Source organism: Macrobrachium rosenbergii, chromosome 2 (assembly GCF_040412425.1).
Source record: "Macrobrachium rosenbergii isolate ZJJX-2024 chromosome 2, ASM4041242v1, whole genome shotgun sequence".
Lineage (NCBI taxonomy): Eukaryota > Metazoa > Arthropoda > Malacostraca > Decapoda > Palaemonidae > Macrobrachium > Macrobrachium rosenbergii.
The window spans coordinates 88,597,826-88,605,853 of record NC_089742.1 but is presented as its reverse complement, the minus strand read 5'-3'; the positions used below and the strand labels follow the sequence as shown (position 1 = coordinate 88,605,853).

General features: G+C 36.7%; 1 protein-coding gene across 7 annotated transcripts in view; it reads right to left on the bottom strand.

The window, feature by feature from the left end:
• The window catches only part of mtgo (miles to go), a 520,265-nt gene that overhangs the window by 359,669 nt on the left and 152,568 nt on the right, over window positions 1–8,028 (bottom strand). The gene's annotated exons all lie outside the window — the stretch shown is intronic.

Sequence of the window (8,028 nt, the reverse complement as noted above, 5' to 3'; positions counted from 1 at the left end):
TTGCAGTAAATTAGAATGGAATGTCTTTTGGGGATTTTACGGGAAAAGGGTTAAGTGCTGGAAATCCATGGTTTCCACAGAACATTCATAAATATACCCTAGAAAAGAGAAAATGGCGTGGACAAAAGTTTGCTAAATAATGTATTACTTCAGTATATCTAAATAAGTTAATGGATAAAATGGCGACGTGCAGGGATCGTCATTTGGCAGAAGCTGGCAAGAGAGAAAACCAGAGGAATTGTTAGATAGGGTTAAAAGCACAAAGGTAAAAGGCGTTGATGAGGTGTCTGTAAAACTCCATGATGTGGTCACTGGTGGGTCAGTGAGAAGTTTTTCGGCACATGATAATAAGAAGAAGGAATAAAAACAGAAAGTGGTAGGGCAAAGAAATGATATTAATGTTTAGCAGAAGAAAAAGGAAGGTTATTTGAGGCTCGGTAACATGACAGAAGTTAAGATCACTCGTAGATACAGAAACGGATAAAGGTGGCACTTGAGAAGTACTGTATCCTTCAGCTACCCCAAGCACAAGCATTCTTTGTCAAATAAAAACCCGTTCTTAATGCATCCTTTAATCTAGAATAATCACTGCTGTTTAAGGCTACAATAGGCTCCTCTTCAGGTGTAAGTAAATACAGTAATGCAGCCAAGAAAGTCAGTAAGAGTAGAAAGAAAATAAAAATGAGTATCAACGACACAAAGATCACACAAGTCACACCAAACTGGCCATTTAATCTCTTAACATCACTTGTAAGGTTGGCCGTCTTCAAAACATGAGCAAAAATGAGGCTGTCAATTTTATAACAACGAATATTCATATTCCTGGTAAGACTTACTTTAATTACCGCAGATTCTACAATTCTTCATTTCTTACGACTTTTCTTTGTAGAACATTTCATAATCATTCCAATTTACAGTTTGGTTATTTCCGGACACATGGATGAATAAACCTTCATCTCTTGTGTTCAATCTGAAGTTGATATGCTGAACGGCATGATTCTCTCATGCAATTATGAGAACAATAACTACAAAGAATGCAATAAACCCCTAAAATGCAATAAACCCTAGGAGAGTTCTTAACGAAGACTCCTATCGTACGAATTGCTTTGACTCCTAACTGCCCCAATTCTTCTAAAGTTTGTTCGTTATCCTTAACGCAGGAATCCCAAAAGATGGGGTAACAAGGTCGTTGCGATCTGCTGATAAGCAGAAAAAAGACCCTTCTTGCTTTAAAATTACGTTTTTGAATGAACCAAGAGCGGTAACCCAATCTCAGAAACAACCGGTCAGAACAGAAATCTCTGTCAATGAAAACGGGGCTGCAAATTTTGTAGTCCCGTAGAAACAATGAAGAAAGAACAGCGATCATTATTTTTTTGTCATGATAAGAGGAAAATTGAACATACTTTATACATTACTACGGGTAGATTTTCTAAAAACTTTTAATAAAATATTGTCAGTATCATGTATTCTTAATAACTCAAAAAAAGTGAGGAGTATTTGTGGTGGGATGAGGAAACGAAAGGTTTAGTAGAGTAAAAAGGAGACTATCTGATAAGCAGCTGTGAGACATAAGAGGATGGGTAGGGTAGTTAAGAAGAGAGAGACAGAAACAAGAGAGAAAAAAGAAGGCAAGTTATATACACAGATGGAAGAAGGATGAGGAAGCACTTGAGGAAAAAGCAAGCACTGCACATGGAAGTGAATGCACAGCAGAAGCTCCAAGAACAAATGGATCTCAGAATAAAAGGCACCAATGGAGAGATGAGGTCTGGAACGAATGGAGTCTTATGTCTATGGAGAGAGTATTCTGAAAATTTGTTGAACGTGGAAGATAAATGAGAGGCAGAGCTGTGCAACATATGAGTTGAAAGGGTTAGTGTAAGTTTGAGCAAACTTGTAAGATTAACTACCAAGGATATAAAATAGGTAATCAAGAGGTTGAAGAACCAAAATAAACCTGAAGTTCATGGGATTATGAGATGATGCAGCATTATAGCGATAGGTAGTTAAGTGACCGACCAGGATGTTTAGTTTATTTCTGCATAAGCAAAAGTTTCAGAGGGAATGGGTGAGATGAACCGCTGTTCCACTGAATACAATTAACGATGACAGAGGCAACTGTAAGAAACAGAGACCGGATATTACTTAGTATACCATTGAAGCTGTGTGTTAGGACTGAGTGAGAGAGCATGACAGTTGGTACAACAACTGATAAGGGAAAATTAGTGTGCAGAGCAGGTCTGTTAAGAAAAAGGTGGGTTAGAGGTTTGGAGGTATGAGAAACATTTGTAAGTGGCATACATGAACCTAAAACAAACTTATGACAGAATCAGTAGAAGATATGTAGAGGGTGTTGGGAATATGTGGTCTAAAACATAGGTGAGAATGATTCAATTTATTTTTACACTGGAAGCAAAATGTGTGTTTGAATGTGAAGGTATGAAAGTGACTAGTTTGTTATAAAAGTTGGTATGAGGCAAGGGTGTGTTATGTCTCCATGTATGTGTGGTGCCTTTATGGATCTAATAATATAAGAATTGATAAAAAGGACAATAGATGTAGTGCAATGTTGTGGGATACAAAAATAACTCGTGAGTGACTGTGGACCTGTTCATGTTTGCAGATGATGCACTACTGATTGGGGATAGTGAGGAGAAGCTGCAGAAAACTGAGACCTGATTATATGCATGTATGTTCAGTCTTTAGAGCATTGTGTGACAGTGGGACTGACCTTTCCCTTGCCTCTGCCGCTCTTCAGCAATCTTTAAACCTATAATTCAGGAAACTAGCAAAGGGGTTTTAAAGCATTTGCAAGAGGAAAAAATACAGTACATGGTATCAAGAATAGGGTCACAAAAGTAATTACAAATCAGGAAGACGACTGTTGATGTGGCTGGTGGAAGAATGAAAATGTTTCATTCATGCAAGTATTTTGGAATATACATACTGTAGGATGGTATGATGAGAGAAGAACTGTGTCAAAGAACAGGTGTGCAAAAGATTGAATTCTGCATGGTAACCAAGGTGGAAATGAAAAAAGGGATTGTTAGGCAAACTCTCCTATATAAAAGTGAATTTTGGATGTTGAGTTCAAATGAAAGAAAAATATTTGAAGCTGGCCACTATTATAATATATATATATATATATATATATATATATATATACATATATATATATATATATATATATATATATATATATATATATATATATATATATATAATATATATATATATATATATATATATATATATATATATATATATATATATATATATATATATTGTTATGATATACATTCCTCCCTCCGATTCAGCTCCTATCTAGCTAACTTATTCAGAGAACTTTATTTTCCGTTAGCGTATAGCTGGCGCCAATATGGCGGAACGCAGTTGTTTTCACTCATAGGGACAGAGAACGCATGCTTTTCCGGCCTACAGAAAATGCCCACGCCGGGTAAGACAATGAGCCTCCCTCTTAAAATCCCCCTGCTACCAGAACACACCTAGATTTTCCCCCCTTAAAGATCGTACGATGCGGGGGAGCAATTAGTGTTCAGAGAGCCCAATGGGCATATCGAGCTTAGGGGATGCGGTAGGATTTTAGTCTGTAAGGCCTTAGTTCTAAGGTCTCCTTTCCTCTGTGATTTTGCTGGCCTTTTGACATGCTTGCAGGTACAGCTGGGCCCCCCTTCCCCACACCAAGCCATGTTGGGGAAAACAGAAAGACTCTTCGATCAGACATCTTCTGCACCGGACGTGCGGTATTTCTCTGCTCCGCTGGTGTGGCGATCGCCGATGGACAGCCAATCATATTGTGGGCGCCTGTAGCAATTATGAGAGGTTCGTGTATTTGCTAGTAGTCAATTAGCCAGCCCTGTCCCTTCTACTTACTCCTTAATTTCCATTTCTGTAAACTTTTAACCTCTTCCTCCAAGAAACAATCTTCCCCTTTGTCCAAATCTTGCCTGTATCCCCTGCCTTGCCAATCACGTACGTTGAATTCGAGTAACGATCCCCATAAACAATCATTTATCCCTCCACCAGTGCAATTCAAGGGCTATTCCAGTTATTTAAGTTAAGTGTTAAACGCGGTAGTTAACTTTGGGCACGTATAATTACGTGTTCATCATTAACGCGCACGCAGCGCCAATCCGAGATCATATTTACGTGCTTTCCTCAAAAGCACCTTCTAGGATACATTATGTTTTGTATTTAAGAACGTGATTCCCGTAATCTTCTGTAGGAAGATTCCATTTCCCTTAGTGTGAGAAGAGTTAACGCAAACCGTCTATTTCAGGACGATACACGTGGTATGATCGCAAAATTCCATGCTTCCATACCCACCTGCCACCGCATTTCCTGGTCGTAGTTCAGAGAAGTTTCCGTTGTGGCCAACTATTCTTATGAAGATTTTCCCCCATCCTGGAACATCATCATAGACATTTTTATTCCACGTAGTCAGGGCAGATTGAAGGTGATCACTATCATTGACTGATTATTGCAAACTGAATGTAATTAGTATCACTGAACTGATTATTGCAGACTGGCCCCGTTTTATCCACTCATTTGTTGGCCAATTCATGTCATTATCATTATTGTGCCTATTTTGAATCTGTTCCTCAGTGATCGTGTTGTATGGTGTCTAACTGTTAATCTATTAATGTTAATTTGTTAAGTTTCCCTGAATAAACTCCTGTAAATTGGCAAAGAATTCTAAATTCCAATATGGCGACCTTCCACCTTAAATTATAACTCCAGGAAAATTCTGAGGTAAGTCTTCATTAACTCCCCCCTTTGTTTGCAGACTGGGCTCCCTTGGTTTCGTGACAGTATCAATTATAATTTTGTGTGTAAATTCTCATCAAAACCAGTCCAGTCTGTAACAATATATATATATATATATATATATATATATATATATATATATATATATATATATATATATATATATATATATATATATATATATATATATATATATATATATATATATATATATATATATATATATATATATATATATATATATATATATATATATATATATATATATATATATATATATATATATATATATATATGTCATTATAACACCATCTCTATATCTTCCTCTTCTTTTCCCAATCCTACTGTGTATCTCTTACGCTTGTCATTCTGTCAATTCTTCTTATGCCGCATATTCTTCACAAACATTTCATTTCAGCCATCTTCAAATATTATTTCTTTCATTTGTACTGAACATCAAAACTTCACTTCTATAGAGAAGAGTTTGCTCAACAATCCCTTCCTTCATTTCCACCTAGGCTTCCACACAAAATTCAAGTCTTCTCAATCTTTTGCACACCTATTCCTTAACTCACCTTTCCCATCATATACACATATATGTATATACTGTGTGTGTGTTTGTGTATTTTCGTGTACATGTCAGCACAGGCAAAACCCAAGAGAAGCCTGTAGAAGGAATAAACAAACTGCGTATAAACATAATTCGTCAGCAATGCATAGCAATTGTATCGATGCATTTGGACGGCAGTCATAGACCACCGGAATTAATAATGATGAAGGTGGGAGTTTCTTCATATTTAATTCAGGCCAACCCATTGCTTTCCCAGCTGAGTTTTTCATAAATTTCACAGTGTGAAGCCGAATCTTGTAAGCGGAGAATAAATGGCCTACTTTATACAAAGGGTAAATACATCCAATGAATAATGTGAGGCAAACAAAATGGGTGGCGGTGCTATACCAACATGACTTCCTATTACAGTCACGGACTCAGGTTTCCTCTCACTTTGACCTTCCTCTCGAGTTCAGGCGAAGGGACGATAACTGTTCAAATATCTTGTTCACTAGGGACTCCAAAAGACTTCTTTATTAGAATTCAAGAGCGTGACGTTTCATTCGTATTCACTGTCGAATTAGTATTTCATTTTCTGATGCAGCTTAACGATACATCATTGCGAATCGTGCTTGAACTCAAGTTATTGCGCTTTTATTGATGACCTGGGCATCTAAAAAATCCAGAAGGAAAAACTGAAACTAATGTTGAAACGGAAAATATAAAGCAAATACTCAAATCCTGTTACAGATACAGTTTTCCAACAATGAGAGGCTTGATATCTCACCACACTGAAAGGTTGGCCCCTGCCAAACCTCTTCTTAGCTATGAAACACTTCCATTTGAAAAGATGAAAAAGATAGGTATCAGAAAATGGCCCAACTAGGAATTACGTTTAAGTTTAAGTGCCAGAGGTGTGAGTCCGATCATGATGATTGTAATTCATTCTCACACAGAGTAATCCTCATGGAGTCACGAGTTACTTTTCTGGCTAAGCGAAAGGTGTACTATGATACGTGGATATACAGATCTGCTATGAGGTCATTATTCCTCTCTCAGACTTCCGTATATAACCGTATCCTTATCATTGAAAGTAATAAAAAAAATAGATAAGTAAAATACTCACATGGTAAAATATACACCGATTGCATTCTACAAAAGATGACGTTGGGAATGATTTTCGTTGGCCCTGTACCTATCTTCCAAATGTGGAAAATCGGTCATCAAACTTCAAAGGGGTTAGAATACTCGTCTAAACTTCTACGAAAGAAACAAAAAATGCGGTTGCAAGGCCTGCTGGCTCAGGTGACTATTCGCCACCTGAGCTAGCAGGCCTTGCAACCGCATTTTTTGTCTCTTTCGTAGGTACATCGGTCAAACATTTGTCTTTCGTGAAGGATGTAGGGCAGAAGTTCAGACGAGTGTTCTAACGTCTTTGAAGTTGATGACCGATTTTACACATTTGGAAGATAGGTACAGGGCCAACGAAAATCATTCGCAAGGTCATCCTTTGTAGAATGCAATCAGTGTATATTTTATCATTTAGTAGAATGTCACATAGGCAGGACAGGCGTTCTAGTATTTTATCAGGAGTCCTCCAATGGTTGTACAAAAGTGACAAATTTCCATTTTCTTTATCTTTTTCTAAAGTATATAATCGAAAGTCGCCCAGTGTCAACCCTCTTTGCTTTCATGATCTGGAAGCAAGGATCTGGGCAAAACGTTCTAGAGATACATGGAATTAGCAGGTTAATTTTGGTTTTATTTTTTATGCTGAATTTTTGAGAGATTCTATAAACATACATTCGATCGCATTATTCGAGCAAATAAAATGGTCAGTTTGGTATATAAGATTTATTCCTAATCCCAAACACTGACTAGGAATGTTTAGCAGACCAAAAACGTCTCTGACGGTTTGTGAGTTTACTTTATTACTTGAGAAACATCTGTTGTTTCTTTAAAGCGCTGACAGTCTCAAAATCAAGAATCCTTTGGATGTATCACAATGCAAATGGTTTCCTAATCGTAAGTGTCTCTGTAGCAGGTTTGTGCCATTCTTACTGGTGGTTCAAGGCCGAAGTGACAAGAGCGTGAGGTTTCTGCGTTTATTTCATGTTTTTGTTTATCATAATTGACCTCATCACTTATTTCTTGACATGGTCATCATAATCTATCTAAGAAAAAACAGAAAAAATTACATGAGCGCATTACACTTTTTGAAGGACTCATTACTTTGCATTATTTTCCAATGTGCTATTGATAAGAAAAATATGTAAAACTCATTTCCAGTACAAAATGAACAACTGTGAAAACTACAGCGTCATAAAATAATTGTCTAAGCTCTTTTAATTAATTAATTAATTAATTAATTAATTAATTAAAATGCTTACCTATTCCTTTGATCTATTCTGATATACAGAAATTATATAAAAGAAAATTGTCTTTAAAATGTTTTGGAGGCCTGAAAACTGCCTGGCTGGAAGCACAGGGTATGCCTATCCGACACAGGAGGTTACAAGGAATATAATCAATTTCTTTTCACGTTAGACAAAGACCCTTTTTGGCAATATTTCAAACAACAGTCTAAATATCGCATTAAAGATGACACGTTTTTCCTGAAAATTCTGCCATCTTTATGCCCCAGTTTAATGTCCGGGATGTGAGCTAGGAACTTATTTTACATTGCG